Source organism: Neofelis nebulosa, chromosome 1, assembly GCF_028018385.1.
Source record: "Neofelis nebulosa isolate mNeoNeb1 chromosome 1, mNeoNeb1.pri, whole genome shotgun sequence".
In the NCBI taxonomy this organism is placed as follows: domain Eukaryota; kingdom Metazoa; phylum Chordata; class Mammalia; order Carnivora; family Felidae; genus Neofelis; species Neofelis nebulosa.
The window spans coordinates 124,381,255-124,394,001 of NC_080782.1; the positions used below are offsets into that span (position 1 = coordinate 124,381,255).

Sequence of the window (12,747 nt, forward strand, 5' to 3'; positions counted from 1 at the left end):
TGGCTGGAGTATGGGTTCAGACTGTAGCCTCCTCGGGCCAGCCCCGCTCACCTCTCCCCTGACCCCCAGCCAACTTGTGTGCCACAGTCCTGCCTTCCCTGTTACTTCTTTGATGTCTCTGTTGTGCCCACAAGAACCCACCAAAGCTCTCTGAGAAAGATCCAGGTTGGGAGGAATGAGGGAAGGGTCCAAGATCCCTGGAAACCCTCTTCCTTTCCAGCTGGTGTGTGATGTAGACGAAAACTCCAGGCTGACACCAGTCAGCCCCCTTGCCTCTTTCCATGTTCTCACCCTGACTCCAGGAGCCAGACAAAAGCGAATTTGTGGTGAATGGAGGGAACTGAGATGGGGCTGCCTTTAGACGGACAGTTAAGACAGGAGGCAAGGAAGTCAACAGAAGTACAGCTTTATCAGAACCAGACATCAACCCAGAGAAACCAACCTGAGGCCCAGCGTGAGGCGCTGTCCAGGGTGCTGGGCTGGTGAGGCGCCACCCAGGACCCTGGCCTAGAGCAAGCCTGCCTTTGTTGCTCAGTGCCCAAAGCCCTGGCTGTGAGAGAAGAGGTGGGGGCCTGGGGTTCCCCTCCACATCCAGCCCCCCAGAGCTCACCCAGCCTTGAGAAGGGACTTAAGAGGAGGCTGCTATGGGGCATTCTGGGGAGAGCACCAGAAGGGGACCTTGGCCTTGCTCCGCCTAACTCATTGTGTGATCTGTATGGATCCAGGTAGGGGCCTCCTCACTGCACCAGCCAGGCCAGCCCCACTCCTATCTGCCATGCTTTGGGTTTGTAACTCCTCTTAAAATGAGGAGACCCATTTCACTTGCCATATCCATCCCTGCCCCCTTTTTTAAAAAAAAAATTTTGTTGTTTATTTTTGAGAGAAAGAGACAGAGTGTGAGTAGGGGAGGGGCAGAGAAAGAGGGAGACGCAGAATCCAAAGCAGGCTCCAGGCTCCAAGCTGTCGCCACAGAGCCCAATGCAGGGCTCTAACCCACGAACCACAAGATCATGACCTGAGCTGAAGTTGGACGCTTAACCAACTAAGCCACCCAGACACCCCTTTCCCTGCCCCCTTTTTAAACTGATCAAAACCAGCCCAATTTCCCAGAGGCTTCCTGCTCAATCTTATCCCAGATGAGAGGGCAGATGCAATGGGCTGTGCTCTGGCTCTCCCTCAAATGTCTCTCTGCCCCTGGCCCCACCCAGTCTAGGCTATTTCTGCATCACCCCACACCACCCCACCCATGATCTTTGTCATCGGAGATACACACAAGCCCCTCCAAATGACTTCCTTCCTTCTTTCTTTTTCTCTTTCTGTCTTTAATTTTTTTAATGTTTATTTATTTGTGTAAGAGAGAGAGAGAGCAAGAGTGAGCGAGTGGGAGAGGGGCAGGGAGAGAGGGAGACACAGAATCTGAAACAGGCTCCAGGCTCTGAGCTGTCAGCACAAAGCTCAACGAAGGGCTCAAACCCACCCAACTTTGAAATCATGACCTGAGTCGAAGTTGGATGTTCAACTGACTGCAGGCACCTCTTTCTTTCTTTTCTTTCTTTCTTTCTTTCTTTCTTTCTTTCTTTCTTTCTTTCTTTCTTTCTTTCTTTCTTTCTTTCTTTCTTTCTTTCCTTCCTCCCTCCCTCCCTTCCTTCCTTCCTTCCTTCCTTCCTTCCTTTAAGTACACTTCATGCCCAGCACTGAGACCAGTGATGGGCTTGAACTCATGACCCTGAGATCAAGACCTGAGCTGAAATTAAGAGTCTGACGCTTAACCAATGGAGTCACCCAGGCACACTTTCCTTCCTTCTTCAGGCTTCAACTTCCCCCCAACAACCCCAGGCTCCTCTGAAAAGGGGTCCTGAGGGTTCAGGGGAGGCTGAAGGAGAGGGACTGGTCAGCCTGAGAGGCTGCACCAGAACAGCTTGTAAGTATAGCAAAAAGGATTTAAGTGAGACCCAGATTGCCTATACTTGCCTGGTCCTAAGTGTCACTGGAGGGACTTGTTAAAATACAGATTATGAGCCCTCCCCCAAACCTCCTAAACCAGAATCTACAGGGACCAGATATAGGAATCTGTTATTGAGTGGGGTAGACAGCAGTCTGGGGCCTCAGCCCACCCACCCTGAGCATTCCTTCCTAGAATCTAGAGTTTTGAAGACCTCATGAGCTTAAGATTTTATTTTAAAAAACAAATTTGAAGATCTAGGCTCTAGAATATCTGGGCCCTGATCCTAGGACGCTGGGGACCCCAAGGGGCTCGGCACTAAGTGAGGGTTTCTTTCTGGTCTGCCCTAAATCCCTGCTGCTGCAGTTGCTATTTCAATCTGTTCCCTCTGGTTGTGTACTCAGAGGGGGGAGAACAGGAGGTCATCTCCTCAACTGAGACGTCTTGGGGGTGGGGGGAGCATTTCTAAAGGAAAGAGGAGGGAGAGTGGAGACTTTTGGCTTGCTGCCTGAGTTCTAGTCCCCTGGCCTGCTTTCTAGCCCAGGGGCCTGGATGTGCATTGGATCTGGGGCACAGGGCTTCAACCCAATTCCACCAGGGTGCCTCGCTCCCACACCCACACGTGGAGGCTGAGCCCAGCAGGACAGAGTGCCTCCCCTGTGGTCAGGGCTCTGTCTGAGCTCCCAGGAGGCCTGAGACTTGAAAGCATAAGTAGCTTCACCTGATGCCCATTTTACACCAGCCTCAAAGCCAAGGTTAAGAACAAATCAAGGACTCCTTGGGAGGCCCCTACCTCATCCCCCAACTTCCAGCAGCTGCCTCAGGCTGGCTCCAGCCCTACCTGCCCTGCCATGTCCTCCTGCAGCTGGGAGCCGGGTGGAGGTTCTGCCAACACTGGGCACTGGGCCGTGTCCTTGGTTTCTGGGGTGGGCAGACAAGGGACAGCATTGAGCTCCACTCTGGGCGGGGGGCCCAGAGTCCCTGCCTGGGCTGAGGGCCAGTTGAGCCCAGAAATAGCCAAGCCAGGACCCCCCTCTCTCTTTCTGAGCCCAAGAGAGGGGTACATAAAGCGGGGGGGGGGGGGGGGGGCTGCAGGTCAGAGATGTCAAACAATGCCCCAAGCCCTCACTCTGAACCTTCATGTGCCCTGGGATACATCGTCCTCTCTGGCCTTTGTGAACCCATCTGCAGAATGGGAGCATCACCTCTGCTCTCCTTCCCCAGGGCTGGTAGGAGTACCTGAGGTCATGAATACTGAGAAAGTAGAAATCCAAGGAAGAACAAACTCTTACAGAGGTCAAGGGAAAAGTCAGCTATGGACCACTCTTTCCACCACTACATTTGACAAATGGGGAAACTGAGGCACGGAACCAGGAGAGGATGTGCCCAAGGTCACACAGTGGAGGAGCTGCCTCTAGAACTCAAAAGTAGCTTCCTTCTGTGCCTGGATGGGCTGGAGGTGCTGGATTAACCAAACCCCAGTTTCCCAGGCCCTCCGTGAGATCCTCCCACAAGAGTAAGGGATCAAATCTTTAACCAGGAGACTCTTCCCGAAGCAGTGACCCTGTCCATGTCCAGCCCTGCTGGCAAGAGCAAGAGAGTTAGTACAGCTGGGCCCCAGGGCACTGATCCCAAGCAGAAGCCTGAAAATGACAAGCTGGCAGTAGTTAGATCCCCTGCATTCTCACTCAGCATAAACCAGACCCTACTCCGAGCAGGGGCTCCTGCTCCTCACTGCCCTTGAGATGACCTTGGGCTTGGCAGCATCTTTTTGAGCTCCAACTAAGGTGGACCCATGATGTCAGTGGAACACTGGTTGGGCCAGGGCTAAATGTCAAACCAGCCACTTTCTGGGTCTCAGCTGCACCTACAACAATCTTGTCCCCCTCCTCACTTTACCCATGGCAGCTGGAATGAGCTATGAAAACACAAATCACATTATATCCCTCCCTCACTCATAACCCTCCAATAGTTCCCAATGCCCTTCGATTAGAATTCATTCTCCTCAGCATGGCCTAAAAAGGCCTTGTCTATGCTGGTTCACTGCCCTCTCCCCATCCCCCACGCCATCAGCCACATTGGCCTTCTTTCTGCTCCCTGAGCTCATTCCCACCTCAGGGCCTTTGCACCAGCTGTACCCTTGGCCTAGAATGCTCGTTCCCTAGATCTCTAAATGACTGCCTCTTCTGTCACTTAGGGCTCCACTCCAATGCTGCCTCCTCAGAGAGGCCCTCTCTTACCACCCTGCCCTCTCACACTCCTCCACAGAGCATTTTATCTGCTAAGCATCACTTAACAGAACTGAAACTCCTTTTTCTATTTGTTTCCTTATTTCCTGCCCATCTCCCTCACTAGGATGTAAGTTCAGGAGGGTGGGGACTATGTCACATTCACTGTCTGCCCCAGAGCCCAGCACCATGCCTGGCAAACAGCGGGCACTATTTTAAACGTTTGGTGAATAGCCTGGAGATTATCAACATCACTGTTGTAAAAGCAGAAGCTAAGAGAAGTTGAGGAACATGCTTAGGGCCACAAAGCTAGAAAGTGGCAAGGCTAGCATTCTGCATGGAATAACCTTGTGTGGTTTCCACGCAGAGATCCAAGCCAGACACGGTAGGAAGCCCAAGGAAAGGTCTGGAGAAGGGGGCTCAACAAGGAGGGTTCCAGGGCCCAACATGTTCTATAAGACTGAAGGATAATGCATGGGTGCTGATGCCTGTGTGCATATCTGTGAACAACATATGGTGGGCATTTCTGGGCACATACATACATGCACATGCACACACACACACGAAGGGACCTGGGCAGCCACCCATGAGGCAGTCTCCCCAGGTGATGAGACAGAGATGAGGACCCTACATGCCTAGGAGCTAGGTTCAGGGCAGTTAGACCTACATCAATGGATGGCTGGGTTTGAAATTATTCTGCTTTGGGAGAAGCCAGGAGCAGGAAAGGGACAACCCAGGTTAGGGCGGAGGATGGGAGGACCCGCACTCACAGTGGCCATAGCCACATACAGCAGCATCAGGTGGCTTGGGTGGGTTTGGCAGGAGATAGGAAAGTACAGGCCTATTTGGTGGAAATGGAGATACAGGAGGCAAAGCTGAGGTGGGGAACCCATGGTGCTGAGCACTACCCAGGACAGGCAAAATCTAGGAGCCTGTGGAATGTCCAAGAGTACTTAGAGCCCAGGAACGATAGGTGTAGAAGGGAAAAGAATCAGAGAAAATCATTCTGGAATCAGGTTTTGCCTCTAATGTGCTAGGGGAATTTAGACAAATGAAACCCTTCCCTGGCCTCATTTCCCCATGTACATAAGAGATTCCTAACCATTTCCAAGTCTTGGACTTCTCTGAACATTTGACGGAGCTGTGGATCCCACCCAGACAGACTCACATATGTGCACAACATTTTGAGTATTTTTGAGAGGCTCATGTGCTCCTAAAGCCCATCCATATGCCCTGGGCATGAACTCCAAATGGGATAGGCTTGAAAGACCTCCCACCTCTAACAGTGGACACTCAGCATCCCAGAAGGGCCTACTTGCTAGGGAGAAAAAAAGCTGGAAACCTTTTCATCTCAGAGCTATTCTTTACCCCTTGGGAGCCCACTCTGGAAACCTCCCTAATATCCCACTGCCTTTCCCCAAACTCCTACTACACGACTCCCTAGCTCATCCAGATTTTAGCACATGGGCTGGGATAGTCACACATGCACATACACACAGGAACAGTTAAATAAGATGATCAATGAAATATAGGGTGTGGGCATTTCTCAACACATACATACATGCCCCCCCCCCCACACACACACACTGAACGAAGGGACCTGGGCAGCCACTCATGAGGCAGTCTCCCCAGGTGATGAGATGGAGATGAGGACCTTACATGCCTAGGGGCTGATGTATAGTAAGTGCTCAGAAAAGACTTTGGCCAGATGTGGCCCATACCATTCGCGGGGCCCGGGTTAGCCCAGGCCTGGGCACTCCAGGATTCCACAGGACCCTGCTGGGCCACTGACAGCAAGGGCAACAGGAAGCTTACAGGAAGACCCCTCCTTGGTGGGGGGGGTGGGGTCCCTGGTCCCCCAGGCTCACCATGCTCTCCCCAAGCCTCTGTCAGCTAAGGAGTCTGGAGGTCAGGGCTCTAAGTACCATCCCTAGGCAAAGATCAGCCCAGTCATGTGTCTCTTCAATGACCCAACTGCTTGGGGGCAGGGGATGTAACCAGGACGAAATGAAGGTGATGTCTACCCAGGAGCCTTGGAAATTTCCCTGCTTCCATTCCTCAAAGTGACCCTAATCCCTCCAAACCTACTTGGTCTTCCCAACTTGGAGGATCTCATGCAGCAACAGGTGCCTCAGAGTAGGAGTCCAGGACAGTGGGTCAGTGTCCTAACTGTACAGTCAGAAAGATCTGCCTGCAAATCCCAGCTCTGCTACCCATCAGCTGTGTGACCTCTCAGAGCCTCAGCACTTTCCTCTATAAAATGCAGGGTGCTGGCAGCATCTGCCTTACAGGGCTGCAGTGAGGACTGAAGGAGCTGGCAAGGCTGAGGCGCTCAGAGCCAGGCACAAGTGCTTCCCAGAACCCTCTCTCAGGCCCACAGGGGAAAGAGCAAGCTGCCCACACTGGAGACAGAAGGCACCTGAGAGCAGCACAGGACATTCAGCGGGCCCTGCAGACATTTTCCCTCAGCAGCCTGTCAGAGCGGCTTCTGAGGCAAGGGTTTCAGAGGTCCAGCCTGAGGGTGGGGCAGGAGAAAGCCTCCAACCTTAGGGCCCAGGAGGTGGGCCAGAGAGAGCACCCTACCCTTTTCTGAGGCAAGTGAAGACCTTACAGTCCCGGCCCCACCAACTTTCCCGCCCCAGGCCAGGCTCCCTCCTAGCTTTCCATTTCAAGGCACAAGGGCAATACTATATGCAGGGCAAGGGCCAGGGTCCTGGGCCTCCCTTAAAAGTTGCCCAAGCCCTTCAGTTAGTGCCAGTTCAGGGTCATTAGGGAGCCCAACATCACCCGGTTTTCTTCCTCCCAGTTTGGCCCCTGGGGAACCAGCTTTGCCTTAGGTTGTGGGCATGTGGAAGGTCTCCCCTTTCTCAAGGTTGGACAGTCAAAGGTCCCCAGGGCTGGGTGCACATTTGCATCTTATCTGCATGCGCCCCACACCCTGCTGGGACTTTCAAGGGCCCCTGGGCCCAGCTTTGCAAAGGTCATTCCTTGATGTCTCCTGGCTTGCTTCTCTCCCCATCCCCCAGCCACTTGGCACCCTCCTTTGCTCAGCATTTGCATATATCCGCTTGCTGGTTTGGAGAGCCCTCAACATGATGAAATTCATGCCTGTCATCAAATCCCAAGTCACATTTACGGCTGGGGACTCTACCTCCAGCTGGCTTCCCTACAGGGTGGGCCTTCAGTTATCTGGGACTGCAAGGGACTAGGCTGTTCTGGTTAAGTGACTGGCCACTGCTCTGTTTCCTGGAGCCTCACAGGGTACCTGGGACTCACTCTGCTTCTTGAGCCCCATTTGACTCAAGAGGCTGCAGAATGATAGTTGAACCCCAAGAGCTGCAAGAGATTGATCAGGTGCAAGTCAACCCTGCCTCAGCTCACATGCCTGACTGAGGGCAGATCTGAGGGGTCAATCACTGAGCAGCTGCCCCCCAGTCTGGCTTGACAGCTAGGAGAGATGCACTAAGAAATTTCACCCTCCCTTTTCTGGGCCCAAGTTTTATTTACTTGATACTCCCTAGATCCTCACATTCTCTATCTGCCCCCCCCCCATCTCCCTAAAGCCCCTCTCCTTCTCTGCCTCCTCCCCTGTCACTTTCTCCCCACCCCTTCCCAACCTCTTGATGTTATAGCTCCACTTAACCTCAGCCTTGCTGAATCCCCCTGTCCCCCCTTCCCCTGCTCAATCCTGCTTCTGCTTTAGGACTTCAGCACAGGGTCTTAACAAAGGCTGTGGTCTCCTTGAGGCTGGATGAAGGCTGCAAAACCAGCTGGTGTGAAATGGGCTGTAGTGGACCATCCCACTATTGCCTCCCTGTCCCCGTGTCTGAGATAGTCCCTCCTATTCAGCCATAACCCACTGACAGAAGATCTGATGCCTGGTAAAAGCCTTGTCGCTTGATGAGCAGTACATGGGGTAGGAGACAAAGAGGAGTCTGGAATGACTGTGCTTGGGCCCTGAGCACCTGGAAGGATGGGGAAGACCAGGTAGAACAGGTTTGGGGAGGAAGATCAGGAAGTCAGCTTTGGACAAGTTGAGTTGGAAGTGTTGAGAAGTGCTGAGAAGGTTACTGGAGCTCAGGAGAGTGCCCAAAATTGAGGGTATAAATGTGGGAGCTGGTAGCATGTAGATAGGTGTATTTAAAGCCACAGGCCTGGACAAGATCAGCACAGGAGTAAATGGAAAGGAAGAAGACCAGCCATGCCGTGCAAGGGATGAGCCATGGGTGGGCAGGGGGAAAAAGAAACGGATTAGGATCAACCCACAAAGTGGGGAGAAAACAGGAAAATGGATGTCCTGGAAGTCCAAGAGAATATTTCAAGAAGAGGGAGACACTGAATGTGTCAGATGCTTCAGATGAGGACCGAGACTTGGCCACTGAGTGTGGCAACTTGGAGGTCAGTGGTGACCTTGAGTGATTAGTGGGAGGAGGTGAAAGCCCAACTGGAGTGGAGTCAAGAGAGCGTGGGAAGCGAGAACCAGGAGACAATGAGTCTAGACAACCCTTCTGGGGAGTACTTCTATGAAGGGGAGCAAAGAGAGGCAGTGGTAGCTGGATGGAGAAGACAGGAGAGCCACCTTTTAAGATAGGAGAAACAACAGCAAGTATCCACTGGTGGAATGATCCAGTACAGGGGGAACTCATAACGTAGGAGGGGACACTAGCCGGAGCAATACCTTCAAGCAGGCACAAGGGGACAGGATCTAGTGCACAAGCAGAGGGGTGGCCTTCACCAGGAGCAGGAATACTTCACCCCCAGGGATAGGAGGAAGGCAGGGCGGTGGGTGTGGAGCTGGCAGATGGGTGACTGTAGCACTGGGAGTCTGAGAAAGTTTTCATTGCTTCCATTTGCTCAAGGAAGTAGGAAGCAGTATCATCAGCTGAGAGAGAGAACTGAGGGTAGAAGTGTGAAACAGCAGGAAGGGGGAGAGGGGATAGACTCAGGACCCATGGTGGGACTGCTGGACAGCACTAAGGACACACCTGAAGTTCAAAGTTTTGAACTTAAAGTGAGACCAGTTGGCGTAGTGGTTTTTCTCAGGCCCGTTCAGCTTCCCAGGTGCAGATGTGGAGCGTGCAGGGTGCTGGGATTTCACCAGAGTTGGGGTTTTGCCAAGCAAGCATGAAGAAGCAAAATGAGGTAAGGGTGTTGGGGGTCTGCAAAGGACGGATTATCCTCAGTTTTATAGTGGCCCCTGCTCAAACTCCTTCCCCTGCTGGTGCCAGAAAGTCCACCACCCATTCCCTACTTTGAGTCATGAAGAATTTTCTCTCTGCCCTCATTCCAAAAGACCTTCCGAGAGGGTGGCCACAGGTAGCCACCAACACCTGAAAAATGAGCTTCCCACACACCGTTCCTCTCACCTGGAAAGTAACGTGGACCTCACACACTCAAAACTGCATTCTCCATCACCCTTCCCAGGCCAGCTCAAGACCGCTCTCCCCACCTCTAGCCCGATGCCAGCGCCTATCCAGTCTGCCTCCTCCATGTCTCCTTTTCCTTCTCTCCACCTCCCATCTGCCACATCCCGGTCCCACAAGGCCACCACCCCACCAATTCCATTCCCACCGTGCATGCCCTCTGGCTGCCACATGCGGCGGTCCCAAATCCATTGCCTGGCATCTTGCACCGGGTCACATCACTGGCAGCATGACCAATCCCTTGTCCAACATTCTGGCCCTGCCAATCCCCTTCCATCTTCCTCAGCACGTCTTTTCCAACACACACATCTGCCCCCATTACTCCCCTCTCAAAAGCCTTTGGTGGCTCCCTGTGTCCTTGGAGAAAGGGCCTGCTCATCAGCCCACATTCCGGGCCCCACCCCTTTTCTTCTTGTCTTGCCCCCCTCCATCCCTGCTCCCCCACTTGTGCCCCCACACTACTTTCTGCCCCAGTCGTGGCTCACCCCCACACCACCCCTGAGGTTGAGAGTTCCTTGAAGACCTCATCAGTGTCTGCTGAATCACCCTTCTCCAATATGTGGTTTGAAGTACTGGCTCAGTCAGTTTTGCTGACCTGATGCATGGATGACCAGGTGGATGAAGCTTCTGGAAGTGGAAAAAGAGAGGAACAGAGTAAAACAAAGGGACTCCTTAGCCAAGTGACCTAACTTAAATGATCACCTATTACAGGACAAGCTGATGGCATCTGCCTCCTGATGAGAAGCAATGAGAAGGAAGCAAACATCACCTATGGGATATTCTTGCCAAAAAATGTTTAACGTGAATCTATTCATGAGCAAGCCATGAAACAAATTCAGAATGTAGAACATTCTACAGGAAGACTGACCCCGGCTCTTTAAAATTGACAATGTTATAAAAGACTTAAAAAAAAAAAAAAAAAAAAAAGCAGGGCTACTGTTACAAATTAAAGGAGACTAAAGATATGTAACTAAATGCAACAGTGTGATCCTTGATCAAAACTTGCTTTTAAAACAGCTATAAAGGATATTACTGGTACAACTGGAGAAATTTGAATATAGATTACATATTACGTTAAATTGTATCATTGTGAAACTTCTTGAGTATGGCAATATATAGTCATTATGTAGAAAAATGTCCTCGTCTCAGGAAATTCATGCTGAATTATTCAGAGGTGAAGTGTTATGATGTCTGCAACTTACTTCCAAAGTGTTCAGAGACAGAGGAAAACAAATGTGGGTAAAACGTCAACAACTGGCAAATCTAGGTCTCTAGATTTCTAGGTGAAGGGTGTATAGGTGGGTATTCATTGTACTACCAGGTGTGACAAGACAAAAAGTTAGGGGGGAAGGAAAGGAGGCAAGGGAGACATTCCCAAGAGGGGAGCTCAGGGCCCTGCCTGCCTGGGCAGGAGTCAGAGAGGCAGTATGGCACAGCGACAGGCCACAAGCTAGACGCTAGAGCCCATTGGGGCCAGGCAGGCACAGCTCTGGAATGGCTCACTACCTAACAGGGATCAGACCCCAAGGAAGACCTACCTGTGAGCAAACTCCCTTAGAAGGACAAGGGGCTCTGCAGAAAACAGCCAGGTCCCAGGGAGACCAGCAAGGCAGTCCTGTCCCACCTCTGCCTGACCTGTGCCAAGAAGCCAGGGCTGGCCCAGGCTCACCACTCCTCCCCGCCTCAAACACCCCTCAAAGGGTGACAGTCTGAGTGTATCCTCCTGTGTGAGGAGCCAGGCTAAATATGGAGCCCCAGACATAAGATGCCGCTCAAAACAGATTTTCCTGGAAAAGACCATCTGGCAAAGGATGCCTAGAACATCTTCTGTCACGAGAGGCAGTGTCATTTTCCTGCAAGCAAATGTCCTGAATGGGAATGCCTCGATTCCATGTCTCTAGAAGACCCTAGCTTAGTGCCTCAGTTTCCCCCAAGGTCATTCCCTTGCTCCAGATGGAAAGGCATGCAGTCTCCTGCAGTCTCCCTCCTGACTTGCATTTCAGGGAAGAAGAGAATGAGACTGGGGACATAGGTCCAAGCAGCAGACAGTTCTGCCCAGGTACAAATCCTGATCCTGCCACTTACTAAGTGCCTTTGAATAAGCAACTTTTCCCTGAGCATCAGTATCCACCCCCACAAAGTGGGAGTAATAGTATAATCCTCTAAAGGTGGTTGTGTGTATGAGAGTACTTAGCCAGTGGTAGTGCTCAATATACCGAAGTTTGGTGAGGTAATGTCCCCCTCAGAGCCCTCCCTCTCTGTCCTGTCAATGTATTTCGCCATGGGGGGGGGGGGGGGGGCTCTTGGGTGAGCAGGTCTCTCCTCCAGAGGGCAGCTGGCCCATTTTACTGATTCAGAGATCCCAGGTCACAGAATTTCCCTGGCAGGTAGGGCTCCTAACCTCGCAGGGAAAGGGGTGGAAGAATGACTGTATTTGCCCAGGGTTAGGGGTTGGGCTTGGAGGTAGTCACAATGCCCCTTACCCACTCTCCCTCAAGCTGCCTGAGAACCCTCCATTAAGTAGCTCTTGTTTCCAGAGTCTGGAAGAAGGAGCGGGGAGCCTAGGAAAGTTCAAATGCCTCCCCCTAGACCCAGGCTGCCCATCTGCCCTGGCCAAACCCTGAGTCCTTTCCCTGCTCTCTGCCCACCCCCCCGCCCCATTCACCCACCCATCAAGCTCAGACTGACTTATCCTGAACCTGCCAGAAATCTCAGACCCACTCCCATTGTGGCTGGTGCTTCTGTCCCCAGTTCTCTTCCAGCACCCCCCCCCCAAGATGGCCCCAAGACAAAGGGGTAGGCTGGGGCAGTGGCCCCCTGAGCCTGTGTGGAGACAATGTCTCCAGTTCTCATTCAGGGAGTCCCCAGATCCTCCAGGGACAGCAAGAGTCAGAATACCTCCTCTTAGCAGGGAGCCATCTGGGCAGGGTGGTCCCCACATCTGGATTCCCTGCCCCACCCCAGCCCCAGCAGCAGGCTCTAAGGACCCCTCCCTCCCTGCGGCTGCCACGGCCATTATGTGCCTTCTCAGCCTTGCCCGCTGCCTGCCACGCCCCCATGTAAGCCCCTGTTACAGCAGCAGAGTCCAGAGCTGAGAAGGCCTGGCCGCCAAGCCAGGCTGTCAAAGTTAGGAAACTGGAAACAGAAATAAATC

At 52.5% G+C, this 12,747-nt stretch overlaps 1 protein-coding gene across 6 annotated transcripts in view; it reads right to left on the reverse strand.

Moving 5' to 3' along the window:
• PSD2 (pleckstrin and Sec7 domain containing 2) overlaps window positions 1-12,747 on the reverse strand; it is a 56,835-nt gene that overhangs the window by 36,244 nt on the left and 7,844 nt on the right. The window contains exon 3 of one of the 6 annotated variants that reach the window (XM_058734923.1): window positions 10,079-10,220. The exons of the other annotated variants lie outside the window; for them this stretch is intronic. The gene's annotated coding sequence lies outside the window, so the exon portion shown is untranslated. The remainder of the gene's footprint in view (window positions 1-10,078; window positions 10,221-12,747) is intronic. 6 annotated transcript variants of the gene reach the window in all.